The 20,392-nt window shown below is 38.7% G+C and overlaps 1 protein-coding gene and 1 non-coding gene across 8 annotated transcripts in view; one reads left to right on the top strand and one right to left on the bottom strand.

Annotated features, from left to right (window-relative positions):
• Window positions 1-20,392, bottom strand: part of vg (transcription factor vestigial) — an 86,868-nt gene that overhangs the window by 42,403 nt on the left and 24,073 nt on the right. The gene's annotated exons all lie outside the window — the stretch shown is intronic.
• TRNAS-UGA (transfer RNA serine (anticodon UGA)) lies at window positions 3,933-4,014 on the top strand. Its single transcript has one exon. It is a non-coding gene; the product is annotated as a tRNA-Ser (tRNA).

Here is a 20,392-nt window from a genome sequence, read left to right as displayed (position 1 = left end):
TGGTCGAAGCGACAAGACGGCCGCTCGGGGTCCGCGGACGTCAACACGGTTTCTGTCGTCTCTCCGCGAGTCCTTTCTCGAATGATGAGAGTATTCTCACCACGTTTCCCGCGACAGCAGGGCATTACGGATCTTCAAAGCACCGCCACGTCGGTCTGGCATCGTTAATATAAATTACACCCACAGTGGCGCGTGTGTCGAGGCCAAGCAACATCCTCGAGGATTCGCGCGCGAGCGAGCTACGCGTCGACGTATTACCAGATTCTTAGGAATGCTTATAATTTTACGAGCCTCCTTAATATGCGCTTAGCTTCTGCCGCGGTAGCCTCTCGGTGTATAGCCCTCTGATATGCCTCCGGCCTTCGCCTTCTTCCCATCCCTATCCCCCTCCCCTCACCTCCTCGTCAGACCTACCAACGACATTTTCTACTTAACCTTTGAACCAAGATCGTTCGCGCGTAGCAGGTGCATTCCACCTTGCGGCGCGACAATCACTCGAAAATCCGTTTCGCGAAGGCGCGGTCCCTCGCTTCTACCTGATCCTCCTGGAACGTCTATATTGGACACGGATGAACGAAGATAGATTCTTCCCGAGATTACGAGTTCCCTTTTTCCATCCTTTTCCACGAGTTGTAAATTTTTCGATGCACCGTTCTGCACTCGAGGCTGCGATGAGGAAGCACGAGAAGTTCGCGGAACGCAAACGCGGGGAATGTTTGTTGGCTGAACAAGTTAGAATTATTGAGATTGAAGTTTTATGATTCTCTATTGGGGATATTAGATGGCGCAGGAATGGTTGGATTTAGGATAAAGTAGTCTATTACTTTAGAATTTAATAATAATTAAATATTAGAATTTTTTCGAACAGGTGATTTTAAAATATTCTTCGTCCAGAGAAAATGGATTGCAATTCAAAATACGTATTCTTTCAGGAGGAGCACTTTACGATTTGTTAAAATTTTAATTGCTTCTATCTATTTTATTAATAGTCACAGAGCAACCATTTTTCGGCACGATAAATTATCTGTTAAGATTTTAAAGGGTGGTATAGGTTAAGGTTTTAATAATGCAAATCTAAAGAGAAAATTACAGATGTACCTCTTTTGAATTTCGAATGTTGACCATATTCTTCGAATTTTATGCCGTGCAAAATAATTGCCTACATTTTTAATTGATTTTTGTAAAAAACTCAAAAATGCAACTCTCTTCCTCCGGATAAACGATATATGCAATGAACACTTGTAACGAGTACCATTTTACTAAATATAGAAAATATGAAGTATTTTGGAATCGATCGGTCTCAGAAAATCTGGTGGTCGAGAGTGGAATTTTCTCATCCTTTTACAGAATTGTGTAATGTTCAAGTGTATAGTTGAGACTTTCCCGATTTCTCAGCCAAGCTGCGTTTTTCAATGCTCAAGGTGCAAAACCAGTATGGTACGCGAAAGCCACTCGGCTCGTTCATGAGACAGGTGAAGGGCCACGGTTTTTGTTCGAACAAAACTTCCCGAGTCGCCATTTAAGCACGCGCGTAATCGCCGATGTATGAGCAACCAGTTGTAATTGCATTAATTTCCTCCCATAATTACGAATCTTGCCCGCGGTTTCCGATCGACAAGATCCGTGAAGAAAGTTGCACACCGTGCAGCTTGTAATTAACATTCGCGATCGTTTCGAATGCAAAACGAGTTAGTTGATGTTATTACAAGTATAGGTAGTCAGGATGAAATGTTAATGAGAAATTATTGATTTTTTTTATCTTGAAATTATACAACTTTTATCGTACGAGAATATTGCCGAAGAAAGGATGAGCAATATTGATCAAGTATTCGAGAAATTTATATTAAATACTTAAAAAAAATGATTTAATATTATAATCCTTAAAGAAATTCACTCTTTCACAAGTGTGTTGTAATGAAATATAATCGTACGAAGACACCGTGTTAAACGTTGTTTTGAAGATTCGAGTGACTAATGAATCGACATTAAATCTTCCTGCTGTTATCTGCGCGTCAATTGATAACGCATAACCACTATTGAAACACACTCGGTATTTATACAAGTTGTTGTAACACGTACCTTGTGTCGTTAATGTTTTACGAGCTGTACGGATATTAATATCTTCACTAAAAGCTGCGCTGTATATAATGTCGCAAACATAGAAAGGAAGGACGAGCATAAATTAAATCTATTACTTTAGATTTTCCTTGATTCTCTATAAACATGTTATTTTACGAAATTCAAATAGATAAATCGGCAAAGAAATTCAATTAATCAAAATTCTTCGCGATGCAAGGTCTTTCATAAATAATCATCATCGAAGGGAACACAATTATTCCTTGTTGAACCGCAACAATCACTTTCGTGTCATCCAACATCGAAAATGATCGCTGCACGATCGTTCAGAGATCCAAGATTTTTTCTCCCCTCCGAACGGGCCGCAGATAAGAATCTAGAATTTCTCACGCCACGGCAAATAAAGTCCGTTCGAACGGTTCGATTCGTCGGATTCGAAAGGACGCTACGTTTTCATTAGTCACGAAACGCGTGGGACAGAGACACCGGTCTCGGCCAGTGTCTCAAGGGTTGACTCAACAACTGTCGATTCGTCACTGTCAGCTAGTGCAGTGTCACGAGCTGCTCGAGATGAGACCGGCGATTATGGAAATGAAAAATGATCCGCGAAAACCTTTGATATTTCGTCCGCTATTCCATCGGGAATACACGGTACGATCTCATCCTTTGGACGATCGCGAAAGCGGACGGGTTTCCATTGTTTCATCCATAGGAAATGAACATGTTTTTTCTTTCTCAGAACTGTCACCTTTCATGATTTAGAGCATTTAACTTTTTTTGCAATTTTGCAACGAAATTTTTCTAATAAAATTTTTCTAATGAAATTTTTCAATGAACTTCTAATTATTTCAAAGAGTTATGAACTTCTAATTATTTCTTGCAAGTTATAAACGTCACCCATAAACGTACATCAAACGCGACACATTGAAAAAAAAATCAGAAACCGCGAGTTACATGTCTCATGAAGCATTATCCGTCGTTGTCGGTTAATTAACAGCTTAATTAATCTTTCATCGTTGTACTAGCTTGTTCTTTCTTATCACTTGTTGGTAATGGTTGATTTATGATTGACATAAGTAGGAGACAACACTTGTGAGTTTCACGATATCCTTTTTAAGAAGAAGATCACGTATGACGAGTGATATCAGAGTCTGCCTAACGATCGTAATTAAATAACCGTGAGATGACTCAATTATCGTTAATGTGATCGCGATGCACCACTTTCCTCGGCCTCCGTTGGAGAACAGGCGAAAAGAAGAAGAAAGAGACGAGTTTAATTAATCTGCAGTTCATTCGTTAAAACCCGGAAATGCGACCCTGTTCCCTTGTAATTGTCTTAGTTCGATCGTTTCCTTGGCTAATTGAAATTCTTACCTAAGTACCCGCGCCATCGTGAAAGAAACTTACTTGTCCGACTCTATTATCCGATATTTAATTAACACGTCAACATGGGTGGGCAAAGTGGTTCTAGGAATTCCAGTGCAAGATTTTAATTATTATTGAGAATAATTATGTGTAAAATTAAAATCATATAAATATATACACGTACTTAGTGGATCTTTAAGATAGCCATAATTCAAATTTAATTTTAAATAAGAAATTTAATTATTGTTATTAATATTATTTAAATTACTTTCCATTTTTATTTCATAAAATTAATTGTTAAATTATTTCTTAAAATATTGTTATTCCATGTTGGTATAATATTTTATGAAATTACAAAATTTCTTGTATTTAATATTATCAGCACGAAAAGTCTGTTAATACATTTCGTATTTATTATAAAATAATAATTAAAGTTATTAATTATTTGTAGTCAGCCTTTAGTAAGTTATTTAGTAACCCAAAACTTCGAAGCTGCGGTGTCCGAGCGGTTAAGGAGATGGACTTGAAATCCATTGGGTTTTACCCGCACAGGTTCGAATCCTGTCCGCAGCGAAATTTTTTTTTCTTTCAAAAAATCATTTTTCTAACACAAATCGATGTATTTGTAAATAATATGCATGTGTATAATTTTATAACAAGAAATGAATAAATTAATAAATGTTATATAGTAAAAAACTTTAACTTTATTGTTCTGCCTTATGAGAATACCAACAGTGTCAGTACAAGTTGGATTACGATTATTTAACATTTTTCCATTTCTGCCTTCCTGACGTTCATTCGTCACTGTGATTTTGTAACATTCATTCAGCTACGATTACACACGAACTGCAGAGAGAAAAAAGTTTACGAAGCGCGACTTTCACAAATACACGTTCGCTCGAAAGCATGAAGTATGCAGATTTGTACTGCGATTAGGAAGTTGTAATTCGTCATCACACCTACGCAATGAGTGTTACATTCAGCTAAGATTTTACGATCGCGATAATAATTTGCAAATGGTATACGCAGGACTCGATAAATCCAACGGTGACGTTGATGCATTGCGAAAGGTACGTGCATTGCGTCTAGGAGAAATAGAAAAATGATTGTTGCAACGGTGTCTAAACATTGTAACAGTCGAATGAAACTGTTATAAATTAAATTTGAAATTTCCTTTTCACCAAATCAAAGTAGTGCAAAGGGTATTGAAGGATATAGCCTCCCTAAAAATGTGAACTTCAAATTCTCAAATTTTCAAGCCCCAAAATTTTAAGATTTTAAGATTCTCAAATTCTCTCGTAAAGTTTTGCGAGACGCAAGGTATTGAACACTTGTTAGTGTTAATAATACTAAAGGGGACATAGCATACCCAACTTTTGCCAATGGCAAAGGGTAAATAGATTTCATTTCTATTTTATTTTTTATTTAATTTCTGAAAAAGTTTCTTGAAATAACCATGGCAGACAAGAGTTATATGAAAACAGCCTCGATTTTAAGAGGGAGGAGAAGCGTCGGAAAAGGAGGAGTCACGAACGAACGAGGCCAAAGACAGAAACCATTTCATAAAAATTCCTAGCCACAGTCGAGCCAACCCCTTCTGTTTCTCTCTCCCGTTGCACGCTTCTAAAGCCGCGTAATTGAAGAAACAAAGGGGACTGCAATTACGCCACGCAATTACGCCGTTCTAAGCGCGGCTGCGCCGAGCGTAGAAGCATGGCCGAGCCTGGCTTTTCTTCCACGCTCGACACGACTTTTTGATGAAATTATTTCCTCCGGCGGACTCGTAATACTGTCGGAAACAAGAACAAAATAGACGAGCGAGACCGGAAGCGCGCTTCGCGTCGCGAATAACAATCCCTCGCTTCGGGGTGAAATTAAGCAATCCTTGCTCTAGATCCGTTTGCTGAGAACTGTTTCTCAGCAGGAAGTCGAACCTTTCGCCATGGAATCAATTCAAATACTTAACACCTTATCGACCGGAAACCTGGTATAATAAATTTTCCAATGCCAACGATTATTGGCGGAAAAGGAATTAATTGAATGTCGATCGTATATGATTTATTGTTTGAAAGGAATAATATTAAAATTTTTAAGTGTGTTGCAATAAAGAATTATCTTTATAGTTTTTGTTTTATTATTAAATTAAGAGGATTAGTAAAATTTCATTTAAATAATAATTTCTTATTTAATCATTTAGAATAATTTTCAATTTTGAGATCTGTTTTATGATAGATATTACATGTTCACTGCGTCATTTCCAATTTATCGGCAAAAATAGTCACGACTCTGCGTCAGAGATAAAATAAATTATAACCTTGTAATGGAAAAGTTTCATCATTTTTCACAGGATTTCGCAAACATTGCACAAGCCTTTTCCCTGAGTTCTCGATGCACTTGATGCAATTCAGAGAGACAAACAACGAGATAAATGACCACCAATTAAGTAAATATGGAATTAAACTGCTTGTAATTTGTATTCACGCAAAAAAAAACTTGTAGTAAAATCTTGATGACGGGTGGAAATATTGAAATTTGTTTATCATGACCAGATGTGAAATGTCGCTTGATGCAATAGGTAAGTATGAATAATGTAAGTATTTTATTAAATACATATCACATTAAATTTTATTACATTTAAATATTGCAATAGAATATTAAAGATAGTTTCTATGTGAAAATAATCAGAGAATTTTGATTTTAAAAACCATTTTCAATACCAAATATTGATTAATGACTTAACACTTAATTAAGAAAATATTTTAGCCACGTAAATTCAATTTTTTTTAATTTTTCCGACTATTCTCTGAACCTTTCCTATTGTATTTTACTATCAGATCTCCAATTCATTTATTTAAATTCTCAAACCATTGCAAATAAAATTTAAAGCCCGGTATTTTTATGTGTTTCCACCCATCATCATTAAAATCAACAGCTTGTTCCTTCAATTTCATTCCAATTAAATCAACCTGAATCGCATAAACATGCAATTCCATGGCCAGCAACTATCAAACCTTCCTCTGTCGGCGTATTCTAAAGCGCGCGAGAAATCAAACTCGACGATGAATTAACATACGTTTTCCTCTGAATAAGATGATCATAAAGCTGTCGGTTATCGCGGAAATCGCGGGTAACCATTGTACACCCGCGGACAAATGTTCGTCGAAGAGAAACAAGGAAACGTTAGGAAGAACGACGAGTAAGGAGGATGCAAAAGCGCAAATAAGACGTCGCCCGGTCGTTTAGTCGATCGTGGAAGCGAATCAGAAATCGCATGCAGAGCCACTGGAAAGGTTTACGGCCTTCGTTATCCTCTTTGCGCACTCATCAAGCCCCGAGGGAGCGCTAGTCCGGCATATTTCCGAAGAAATAAGCAAACGGAGACCGAGCGTGCACGCCTGACGATCGCGATCTCCGACGCGGATTCCCCGTTTCCGATTCAACGCCGTTCCGCTCTTCGTGATGTACTGAAATGGACTTATCTCGATCCACCTTCGATCCGATCTTCTGATTCCCTTTGTTGACCCGCTGATGTCTTCTTTCGCGGCACTTTACCCCAACACTGTCAGATATATCAGCACGTACGCTATTTCGTACATAAGTATTCCGACATCTTTTCATTATCAGAAAAGTAAGTATGAAATATATGGGGGGAGAGTCACGCTATGAGAAACGGTTTATAAGCGGAGTTTCGTTTTAGATAGAAAAAAAAAGGATAAGTTTCCGAATGGCCCCACCAAAATTGAGAATTCAGGTTCGGTATATTACTTACATTGACTACCAGAAACCGATTAAAATTGGTTTCAGAGCTGGATGTCTTACCGTTTTTGACATATCCTGGTAAGAAATTTTTGTACAATTTTGGGACTACGTATGCGCTATTCGATACTGAGCATGCGCTATTCAATACTGCGCGTGCGCTATTCGGTACTGAACATACATAGAACCTAACCTAATCTAACCTTACCACGATATCTCGAAAACGGTAAGACATCCAGCTCTGAAACCAACTTTAATCGGTTTCTTGTCAATTAAGGTTATATACCGAACCTGAGTTCTCAATTTTGATGGGGCCATTCGGAAACACAGCCGAAAAAAAGAATGGAGCGATGTAAGAATAGCTATTTTTCTATAAGTGCAACGATACATCTGAAGAATGCAAAATGCATTATCTTTTTCTAATGGAATTGTATACCTAATTTTGTTACATACAGATCCTCTACGTATCTCTACGTATTGGAATTATTAAGAGGATAAAAGGTTAAGATGGAAATAAAAAGTTGAATCTAGAACGAAGAGGGAGGAAGAAGAAGGCAAATGATGGACCTCAGAGGCATAGTTCATAAGAAGGGCAGCGTAAATTGTGCTGACGGCTAATTTTTAAACAAAGCCTTAATTTCGCAACTTCATAATATCGCTGTGTACCAGTTATTACTCGTCGGGATAATAAATGATTATTACCTGGAGGAAAGAGAAAGCAGAGGGGGTGGAGTCGAAGCAGGCTCGAGGAAGCATCCTTTGATGTCTTCTCGCTCGACCTGCTTCAAGCGAAGCGACAAATTCTTCGATATTCAAGCGATGAAAAGCTTCTCCTTGGGGGGTTAAGCTGGCAACTTGAACGTTGCGGTGAAAACGATTACGCTTTTCAATCGAGAAAAACGTCTCAAAGTTTTTCCTACCCTTCCTTTATAACTTGTCAAAGTAATGAATCAACTTGAATTATTAACAACTGTTGCAAATAATTTAATAATAAAAAATTGATTGCAATAGCATTCTTTATAAATATTTCTATTGTTAAAAGAAATGTATTACATGGAAATAGAAAATTCGCGTATGCAGCAGTTTAGTTATGTTGATGATCATTTTATTTGCGTATGTAATTTAGAAATTTTTATGTGTAATTTTATATCTCATCGATGTGCATTTTCAATTCAATAGAATTCTTTTCAGCATGGGTATTTTTGTAACGTGGTTTTGTTTCCATTTGTCATGAAAATCGAGTTCCGCAATTTTCCATTCGGTTCATTTCTAACGACTGGTATTTCATTTGAAAAAGCCGAACGTGAATGATTACGTTCGATCGAATTGCTTTGCATAAGAGCATGCCGCTGTCTATACCGGGAATTGTTGCATTCTTTTAGTACTGCGAACATTGACTAATCGAAACGACAATTAAATAGGAAGTAATGTATCTACAAGAATGCGGTATAATGATTGTTATTTATCGATGAGATTTACATGTTTCGTGTGATGTATGAAGTGCATGGCATGCGAAACCATCTCGTGTCTTGTTTCGAATACAATTTAGATTGATAAGAGTACACTTTTATCAAATTTAAACAGCGTGTAAATAAAAGCGTTATGTAATCGTAGACAGCGATAACTGTGATAAATGAAAAGAATAAAATTGAATTTATTTTTCATTTTAGATTTGTATATTCGCGATTAAATCAGACTTTCCTCGGGAAAACACCCTATGCAGAATTTTTCTAATATCATTGAACTCCTTATCAAAATCAATCAACTCCTTATCGATAATTGCTCGTCAATAATGAACAAACCCTTTATCTTCCATCTAATAAGAGAATCACCGTATAAATGCGCAATTCAGTTAAACGCGTTCACGCGGATCGTCAATGGAATAGCTGGACGGGAGCATCGCGAGACACGTGAAATTGATGAAAGTATGCCGGGTCCTGGCATTCCACGAAAGTTTCGAGTTCTGGTCAGCTTTGGCAGACCGTTCGGGTTGAACGCATCTGTTTGGGGAACCGATAACGCGCTAGACGCGTCGCGTCCGTCTTCTTATTAATGAGAGGACATTCTCGATGAGCCTTCGGAATCCTCGTAAGGCGAATACGCGAAGAATCCACGGGTTAGTTGGCTCCGAATGAAAAACAGATGCTGATGACACCGTCGCGTCGCTCCGAAATCTCGTTTTTTCACGACCAACCCCTTTGATGCCGGATCGCGGGGAACACGTGCCATCCAAGGCGCCTTTCGTTTTCGTTTCAACGAGGAATCCTTTGAAATCGCCATCCTGATCACTTCCGGCTGCCTCTTGATGAAAGGATAAAGCGTTAAGTGGAACTGTTATTAATCGAATTAATTAGTACTTGTATGAAATTTAACTGGTTTGAATTGCCACGTTATTTTATCCAAAACATTTCTTTTCACAATCAATTAATCGCAATTAAAATTTATATAATGTTGAGTTAACTCGAGGATGTAATTGATCTCGACAATATTAAACTTGCTCAACGATCTACTTAATATGTATCTCAGAACGTTCAAAAAATTATTCTACAGATAATCGAAAGACACGCACGCGTTTTCCACAAGATTTACTTCGAATTTGATGTAAGCAACCACTTCCCTCAGGTGACGATCTCAATTGATGAGATGATCACACGCGATCCCTTAATTGCCATCTCGCCGTGCAGGTGGCTCGTAAGGAGGAGCGTGTGCTTCTGGAACAGCACGCACAGAGGTGTCTCTATTAAGCGTGGAAACTAGAGAACCGTGCAAAATGTCTGCCTCGAAGGGGTGTTCTCTATATTAGCTCATTTTATGTAGACGCCGCGGCTTCTATCAAATTAACTTCATACAGGCTTCTCGCTTACCACGAGTTTCCGCCGTCTCGACTCTTGGTTCGGTGCTTTCCTTTTGATCGATCGGATCGGTTTATCGAGAGTTCTAATTAACTTACAATTTCGAGAGCTTATGCCTTCAAGACATCTCAAGAGTATCTTGCGTTGAATTCTTCTCAAATATAAAAATTTCGCTGATATTTATGAGAATACGTTATTAAATACCGTAATATTAACTCTTTAGCTACTCGAGCGTTCGCTGTTTATACAAGGAGAGGACAAAAACTTCTCTAAAAACGTACGACAGCGCAAGGCAAAACGGATCTCTGAGAAGTTTCACACGTTTGTAATTTCTGAAACTGATATGCACCGAGATTCCCTATGCAATTCATACAGGTATGTTCAACGGTCACGCGACTAACATTTTACTCAACTTTGCGATGTGTATGTACACGTAATTGAAGTACATGAATTGTTTTTAGCTCTCGTTTATATTCCAAGGTGATTTTCATTCTTTCCGATGCAAATAAACAGAACACGATAAGTTTGTGTTTTACCATCGCAAGTGTAAGAGCCAATTAAATTTTTCACGATAATTCGATGAGAACGGTATTATAGCTTGATAAATTATTCAATATTGTTAATATTATAGACAAATTATTCCACTATGTATCTATTCTAAATTTTACGAATTGGTTATGCAAGCTTTGAATTATAATTACAGAAGAGTCTTGATAATTGTCCACATTTGGGGTTGTAGGAGAAAAAATTTCTGGAAAACGGAAACTTAACAAGGGCAAGAGATGGATACAAGCATAACATAATATTTATAGAAACACATTTATTTTTAAAACACCCCTGAAAAAACTGTGTGCTGAGGATACGTGAATAGTATTAATGAAAGTAGGTGCGGAGGGCCATTAGCATCTGCAGAAAATTAACGAGTGGAAAGTTATCAAGAGTCTACTGTATCCGGAAAAATAACATTTCAATTGACCCTAAGATTTGTCGCGCCAAAGGGGTTAAATTTGTCTCAGAACTGTACCTGTATATTGACTTCTATGGAAAAGTGAAGAGAATGTCAACAGAGGAAACGATGGTTAATCTCGCTAAGGAATAGCGTAGTAGGTGGTCCACCGTATTCGTTAAGTTACATTGGGTAGATTCGAAGATAAACAGAAGCTACACCTCGAGTAACACGTACGAAATTAACATAGCTGAGCGCGGTTCGACGTTTAAAAGCTGATCGCATTTCCATACCGGTGCCATTCGGTCCCATTTCAGGCCACTACCTTTTGCTAACACGTTGGTCTATATTTGCCCTCGGACCTCTCCAAGACTCATTTATATCCTGTTATCCGTGCATCTTTACGCGGTGGGCTTTCTTCGTGTTTGAAGGTCGATCCTCGTCGGCGAGATCCTCTTCCGTTGTAACCGACCCCTATCCCTTTTTTATTCCTTTTCTCTTCTTATTCTTTTATTTACATTGTTTCTTCGAGCTTCCCCTCTTTATCACTCTTTTTAACATTCTACTTTATCAGTGTTACGAAAAAAAATGTAGGTATTTCTTTTTAATCACGGAAATATGACAAAAATCTCTTTAAATAAATTTAAATATATTACTTGAAGAAATATAATGTAACATTTTATGGAAGATAAAAATAAAAGCCTCGCCGATCAATAATCAAAGGGAAAAATTGAATTCCAACGGTGCCTTTAGAATTTATGGAATATTTTCAAGTTCGACTCGAAAATGAATTAGTAAGTGGTAAATTGTATCTGCTTAAAGGTTCGTTAATGAAACAACAACGCGAACGGAATCCAGCCGAGACGATTTGTCGACGAAACGTTGACACCGTCGTTACGCAATGCACAAATCAACAACGGTCCCGCTTGCTTCCTCATTAACCGATGCAAAAGTGAATTGCGAAACGGCCAACCGACGACGATTTATAAGGAATTTCGGGATTCGAGATTAGAAGAGATGCCGTTGCAGCCGATGAATCACTCCAAGTTCGCAGGCTGCGATTCCCGGCATTCAAAAGAGGCGTTAAGTGATTAAACGACTAGTTGTCATCGGTGACATTAACATATTGCGTTCTCCGCGGCTAGAGTTAATGACTTGTATCCAAACTACTGGCTGTCATGTAGAAAAGAATTTATATATGACAGAGACGACAGTTCGCCGGGGAGAACGATGAAAGTGATCCCTCTGGCTGCGAACGGGATAACGGATATATACGCTGAATATCACCGAACACAATGCACTTTGATCCCTCCACTTAAGCATTTATCTTTCCTCTTTCACCAGCGATTCCATCCTCTTTGTCCTTTTTGTGAAATATTTAACCGTTGAAATTGATCGCAGCATTATCCGTGAGCTACTAGTTTTCACCGAATCTAAATTTCAAAGATTTCCTGCTATTTATTCAACCAGTGAGATTTTTCGTCTGCTACAAAGTTACTTTCACTGGGAACACGTATTTTAATATAAAGTTTTAATATAGATCACTGTTGGATTAAAAAGTAAATAGCAAATAGTTTATTGTATTTCAATCAAAGCTTTCCTGGGGAATCCTGTAATCAGCTGGGGAAATTGTGATATCCCGGCTTTTCGTCCTTCTTCGTAGGCATTTCCGGAGAAAATGATAATGCGAAGAAGGGCTTGGCCCACCATTTGCGTATAAACATTTAGGCGGGAAAAATTGTTATTCGTATTTATAAAATATAATTATGTTACTTGCCAGAATTCTGCTTTCTATTTAAATTTTACCCAGCTCTGATTCGAACGCCTCTTCTCGATTTTGAAGATCATCGAATAAAGGAAAACGATAGAGGAAGAAAGAGGAAGAGAGGAGGAAAGTTTAGCACCGATCGAAAGAAACTTTCACCGGTGCTCGTAGATCTTCCGCGAGATCTAGAAAAGCGATACGTTTCCGCGGCACGGGACGGGTTCTTGCGCTTTCGCGGACGGGAAATCCGAGAAAAACCGTGCACTCTATAAAAGCTAGTCTCATTATGAGCTCGCGTTACCGCGGACAGTCGAGAGGACCTCTTGCCGGCATAAAATACAGCTCGGTATCGTAAAGCACTCGGCGCGCGGTTACAACCGCTTACAAATGACTCTCTTAATGCCCGTTCCCCGCTGTATATATTTTACAGCGAGAGAGTTCACTCTCGTCGCTATAACTTATACTTTCTGCGCCGGCTATGCAAGGTCTCGCAAGAAAAATAAGGATCGACACGGAGATCCGTTCTCCATCTTACGCTTGCGTACCCCGTTACATGGCTCCAGTTTCTTTTTAACGAATCTATTTGACCGCAGGTTCTGCCGCCATACGGAAGAAAAACATCGAAACAAATGTCGCTCGATTAGCTGGAAAAAGGTTATCCATTTCCTCGTGAAACTATACTTTAGATAAATATTCCAGAGGGAAAAAGTAGATCTTTTGGAACTTGAGGATTATCAAACAGATTGTAGTATAAGTTAAAGTCCTTCAATTGTTAGTAATTTACTTACATGATTTTTGACCAATTATCACAAAATGTTTTTTCTCTAACTTTTTCATATTTTTTAAACATCTAACAAACCTTAATAGCCCTTACGGTCAGTTATTGGGTCAATTTAACCTAACTTCTCTTTATTCATGCAATTGTACAAATTCCTTACAAAACATTTTATTACTTATAAAATAATAAAAAAGAAAATTATTTTAAGAATTATGGGAACTTCTGTACACCCCTAGCCTCGAATTAAGAGGAGGTCTAAGGGAGGTTTTAGCCCCGGAGTCACGTGCCGATACATTATGTATCGTTGAGGGAATGCGCGCACAGCTAAAATGTGCGACCCATAAACTATAGAAAAATTGAAACCTCTGTAACTTTTGACTCCGACCACAGAGACGCACTAACACAACGGTTTTGAGCTAGTCTCGACGATGCGAAGCACAGTGGGGCGACCATATACGAATGTTGGACATTGAGGCAAAATATTAATGTTGTAATTTAAGAACTTAAGTATATTTTTATGAATCTTTAAGTCTTCCACAATTATATTCCACAATATTTTCACGTTTTGTACCACTATTTACCCTGAGGCATCTAAAATTAGTTACATCGATCAATCTTTCTTTTTGGTAATTCACGTTCTAATCCTTGTATTTTGTGACTTTACCAAAAGAATATGTGTAATATCTAATGTTGTGGTTCTAATAATTCTAAAATAAACAGAAAGGTGACATAAATAATCAACAGAAATGTATTGCATTTGATTATAAAAGATATAAATGTTTTATTCAATTACAAAAATCGCCTAAAAACGCCCAGAAAAAACTTTGCACCATTTGTTTTTAGGAAGTATGTAGATCGTAGCCATTCAAGTGCTTTTTGCTTTTTGTTCATCAAAAATCAGGAATATTCTGCTCCATGACCAATGTGTTTCTGAATTTTTCATTGCAAAATGGATTTTTAAAAAATTCGGAAAGTTTAAAAAAATTTTTTTTTTAAATAGATTTTTTATACAGATGTATCACATTATATATAGACGCTTATGTTTGAAGAACAATTAGTATAAAATATTTAACGAATTATATTTACTTCATACTGCATTATACCAATGTCCAACATTCGTATATGGTCGCCCCACTGTGGAGCGTATCTCTAACCCTAGTAGTTCTCAAGTTGAAAAGTGACACGGACGGACGTCTTTGCGCTTTATATATATAAAGATTTTTTTGTCAAGAGTAACAGCAAGAATACAGAGTAACAACAATGAAATTGAACCGTGTCTTGACGGTGAATCAGTCAAGCAACCGGGCCAGTGACTGTCTCGCACGTAAATATAGAGACGCTTAGCACTCGTCGGCGTCGTGGAGCAAAGAATTCGCAGGCATTGTGCTTTAACGCCGAGTCGAAATGGGCCTCGTGCTTTCTTTCTTTTTTTTCACGGCATTCCCAACTCGAGAAGTCGGCTCGTGCCGCGAGCTGGAAAAATAACAGCGGCGCTTCACGCTCTAAATTCGACGATGCGGCCGCACGCTAATTCGGTTCCGTTCGAATTGAGTAACGACAGGGTCAACGAGATCGTGAAAAAACGCGTTGGATCGTGAATGGAACTCGAGGAAACTCGATTGCAATCTCACCGTTTAGACTTTCAATTAATAACGAATCATAAATGGCAGTTGCTTCGACACTCGGCGCACTTCTCAAAAAAGGATTTGTCGTGATTAGATGTCTGATCGTGAACATACGTAATTGGAAATTCTTGTTGATGTTGCGTGAAAACAAGTGCAGTAGAATGATCGTGGGATTATTTAATTAATGGCTAATCATTTTTAAAGGAACCGTGTAAAATTTAGAGAAGGAAATGAATTAAATAAAAATTGGGACTCTCTTCATGGTCCGCCGTCCGAGGGTTAATTTCCTCCTCAATTATCTCCCACCTCCGTCGATATTCAGAGTCATGAACCACCCTCAACCCCCATAAATCTCCCTAAAAGTCCTACAACAACGCATGCAACAGTGATTCGAAAAACGCGAAAGCGATTCGAACGCGTGAAAAAGTATTTAACCGAGTGAGTGCATTATAGGCGCGAGATTTATGGTGCGGCGTCGGGATTCGAAGGAGTGGCCTGGTGCGACGAGAAAACAATAACGTCGTTCGAAACGTTTCGACGGATTTTATAAAGCCCCCCACCAAAAAGTGGCTGGTCCCTGGCTGCGAGCCAACTGGCCCACGGTTTATTATAGTTTTGTTATGACAGCGGGGCGTTTCGGTAAATTAATGCCGAAACAAATGTATCTCGTTCTGAGAGGGTGCCGCTTGTATCTCTAATTGAATTGGTAAACACCATAAGTTAACCGGTAAGTAGTCATGTCGACGTAAATCACTTTCGGAAGATGACCTGTCACCAGGGACGACATCGACGGAACCGATGATTCTGAAATGCTTTTATCTTCGCTGGTTTTAAAGAAAACGCATTTTACATACTTCCTCACGAAATCTTATTATAGATCCCTATTATTGATCATTTGACAAATCTTACTAATGTTTCTTTTGCCAGAAAAACAGATGTAACAATAAAGTTATTTGAAATTCTATATGAATTTTAATTTCACCAATCTGACACTAAATTTTCTCAATTATGTATGTAATTATCACACAAAGACAATAAAGAAAATTAAGAAAATTAAGAAAAGCTGTTGAGTTTTTATTATAAGTGCCTATTCCTCGCTGTTGAAAAATAATCTTTTCTGAAAAAATAACTATTAAAATTTTGTGTAAAAAAATTAAATTCTGTAAAAGAATCTTTCCTACCTGTTGATTCTATTTTTATCATTGATATTATCCTTTACTTGGCGATGTTACCTTCATGATCGAGAACTCGATCTTAGCAGAATTCCTACTATCAATCTATCGAATCCACGCATACATCATGGAGCGAGTAAAAAGACGGATCATTTTTTCGTCCGCAATCGAGGAAGACGGAACGTGCTGGTGGTGCACGTCGGTTATTGCGGCTCGCACACGAGCCAGTCCGATAGAAATATTTTTGCCGGGCTAAATGGGTTTCTTCGGAAAGTCCGGGAGAACACGAGGGCAGCAGCTGGCCGGCGATGCGACAAATCATACCTGCCGGACAGCCTACACGCTGCAGTCAGCCGCGGTTGCACGCGTGTGCATGCTGATGCACCCGCGAAGGGGAGAGCCAATGGCGTAACCAGGGACAACTTCTCGAAGACAATAACACGACAGAGGGGTGAAAAACGAGGGATCTTCAGTAGTCGATAAAGTACAATATCTAACAATCTTTATTAGGAAATAACATAAAACTCGCGATCATACTTAATTTTTTTTGAAACGCGATTCCTGTACTGTTTATAAAATTCATTTAAACTAAATTTAAATTGTCGCTGTCCCAATAGTCCACTATTTCAAGGTTGAATATCATTTTTGTTGTTTAAAAATTTCTATCCTCAACTTTTTTTAAATTTTTTAATTTGAAAATTAAAATAATTAAATTAATGTATTACTTTCTACGTCATTTTTAAAGTTTTCGTGAAATCATATGAAGTTGATTTCTTTGGTTTTCAATTGAAAATGCTATATTTCATATCAATAGTAATTACACGGAGAAGGATGATTTCGAGTTAATTTTTCAACTGACAGTGATAAAACTGTATGCAAGATCGTTGTGGGTGTGGAATGCACGAAAAGAATTTCAACGCGGTGTAAAGATTATGCGACCCTGTATGGAACTCAAGTGTATAGTCGTTTATGGTACTGGACGATAGGTAATGTTTCGAGTTTCGCGTATGGGAGATCAGTGGTTAATTAACCGCACTCTAAATGGCAGATACCATAAAATTCTCGAGCTTCTTCTTTGATCTAACTCAAGTAGTCGGTGTAATTACACTATTGATAGCTGTTTCCACGTCACTTAGGAATTCACGGTTTATTCGAAAAATTTTAATACTTGGAATCACTATAAATTACAGGAAAAGCAATTTCAGAGACGTTAATAGATTTATGATTAAATTTTGCTTCCTATAGAGACCATTAAAGTGTCTTTTAAGATTGATAGAAATTTCATGAATTTTCGAAAAACATTACTATGTTCCAACAAGAAAATTCCAACTTTCAATGTAATTATTCAAAGAACAAATTTATTTAAAAAAAGAACAATATTTTTAATTTAGAGAATCTTAGTTTCTTCAATGAAACTTTCAATTTATTAAACGCAAGTTTCCCCAGGAGGAGAATTATTTATGTGTAATAAAGTCATTAAACAAACTGCAACGTAATAAACAATCAAACAGATTGATAGAATTATCGCTATCGCTTTATTTCTAATTGGCGAAAGTTTGTACAACTTGAAAGTGTATACTCGTAATTTCTTGGGGAACAAGCGAAAGCGAGGTGGAATAATACAGTTTCTAATCGTTTTCCCATGACAGTTTGTACAATCCATTCGATTTGTAACATTTTTTATCGAATACAGAAGAAAAACAACAAAATTCTTTTCATTTCTTTCCTTGTACAGACGATACCAGGTCAGTTTTGACCCATGTTTTAAGTGATAAAGAAAAAGTAATCACCATTGATTCAATGGCGGTGAAAAAGATCCAGACTTTAAGAAATATTAAATATTATATCCACGCATGTCAAAAATGTATGTAAAGTGTAATTTTACATGATACAATAAATACTTTTCCAACAATTCAGAACCTAATACTCCAACCTTACAATTAACAAAAAATGTTGCTTAATGTACCATAGAATTTCAAAGCCTTAATTGCAATATCGGGTACCATCTAATACGCAGTGAAAAGTCAAGAAGCCTAGAATCGTGAAGTTATAGAGGCAAGGCCTATAAGAATTCCACGGAAGTGAGTATCGAGCGATGCCAGATGCGCGATCCCTGTTCACGAGAGAGATAAAGAAGAGGCTTAGCCCAGAAAAAGAATGGCCGGCGTCGAAAGGGAATGAAAAAAAGGCCTGAACTCGCGGGCAAGTATTTTCACGCGAAAAACACCGGCGAATTCCTTGGTGCTCAGGGTCCAGGCGCGGTTGCGCTCAACCAAGAATAAATCATGGAAAAGGCAGCCGGAGAGGGTAAAAGAAAACGTTCCCTCGGCGAACGAGGCAGCCGCAATCTAGTAGCAAACGAGATAGCGGAGTCGGCGACCAGAAGGGTTCATAACTTTCCCAACTTTTCCGCGGGCCATTAATTAATCGGATGCCAGTGGGTTTACGCTACCGCGCGGACGACGATCGCCCGCTTACAAGAGAAACAGATAAAAGCATCGGATACGGGGATGCGTGGAGCCGTGGTGCACGAGGACGAACCAGCAGGAACGTCTGATGTTGGATGCGCCGAAGGGTGAGGGGGGAAAGAGATGCGGAGGGAATCCGAAGGAATTGCGGGGACCGTGAGTTCCGCGGGGTTAAACAGTCGGTATTTCAGTAATGGAGGCTTATCGTGTGCTACCACAGTAGTCCGAGTGCGAGTCCGAGTTCGAAGCCTGCCGCGACTCGCCTCGAGGTACGCGGCGTTTATTAATTCGCCACTTACCTCGCGTACGCGTTGGCCCGTTCTTTCGATATCGATGAGGAATTAGGCGCGTTTCACGAGACGCGCGGTCGCTAGCTCCGACCGCGTGTAACCGCTGGAAAGCGGCCATGGAAACCGACCTAGTCGTAAATAACGTACGCGGCCGTGAAGTGCATCTCCCTGCAATTAACTCCACTCCCCCGTCCCTTGCCGGCACCCATGCTCTTTTTGCCGCGAAGATCCTTCCGACGCGAACTCCTCGTTATACGCACCGCCGCAGTTTTTCCCTCGTTACGAGATACATACAGTTTCGGGAAGAAGAGTCCATTATCTTGTCTGTTCGTTTGTCTCTAGACGATGGGTTTTTCTGGGCTTGCAAAAACGCTTAATGAGATTGGGAAGTTCCGATCATGATTTTGCGTTTTGAGATTATTCAAGTATGGTATTTTTAGAAGTGTGCAAGAATCAGAAAATTTCGGGTATATGATATTTGGATTGAGTCGGGTCGGGTCGAGTTCAAGTCCACAGACATCTATTCTATTGAGACACTGATCCGACTAGATCCGAGTACCCGAAATTCTTGAGTTTTCTAAAGTATAAATCTGCGAGGACTTGAACCTGACTCGATTCGATTGGATCCAAGTACAGGATACCTGAAATTTTCGAGCCTCCGAAAGTATAGGTGTGCCGAACCTTTAACCCGACCCGACCCGAGTATTGGGTACTCGGAATTTTCCAGTTCTCGAAAGTATAGATGTGGGAGAACTCGACCCGATCCGACCCGAGTATTGGGTACTCGGAATTTTCCAGTTCTCGAAAGTATAGATGTAGGAGAACTCGACCCGATTCGACCTGAGTATTGGGTACTCGGAATTTTCCAGTTCTCGAAAGAATAGATGTGGGAGAACTCGGTCCAACCCGACCCGACCTCATCCAACTCAAGTATCGAGTACCCGAAATTGTTAGATTATCGCACATCTCTAATTACTTGCACACAATAGTCATCAATTATCATCGCGAAGTAAAAGGGTTAAATTAGATGAACCGACAGGAGCGATAATTAAGGTTCCAATCATAGGACTGGAAAGAAGTATTTAAACCATCAAAGGATCGTATCAATTCTGTTAACTTTTGAACGATCTATCTGCTACCAGGCAATGACATGCGTTACGCAGGAGAATATTATTTGGACTTGTGAGAGGCAAAGACTCGTCCAGCAAAACTGGTCCTCCACGACAGCTGACGTATCAAAGAGATTCCGACCCAATGATGGTTAGCCCTTCGATCTAGATCAGATCAACGATATCTCAA

This window comes from Osmia lignaria, chromosome 14, assembly GCF_051020975.1.
Source record: "Osmia lignaria lignaria isolate PbOS001 chromosome 14, iyOsmLign1, whole genome shotgun sequence".
Classification (NCBI taxonomy): Eukaryota; Metazoa; Arthropoda; class Insecta; order Hymenoptera; family Megachilidae; genus Osmia; species Osmia lignaria.
Note: the sequence above shows the minus strand (reverse complement) of the source record. Positions and strands in the feature narration are given on the sequence as shown.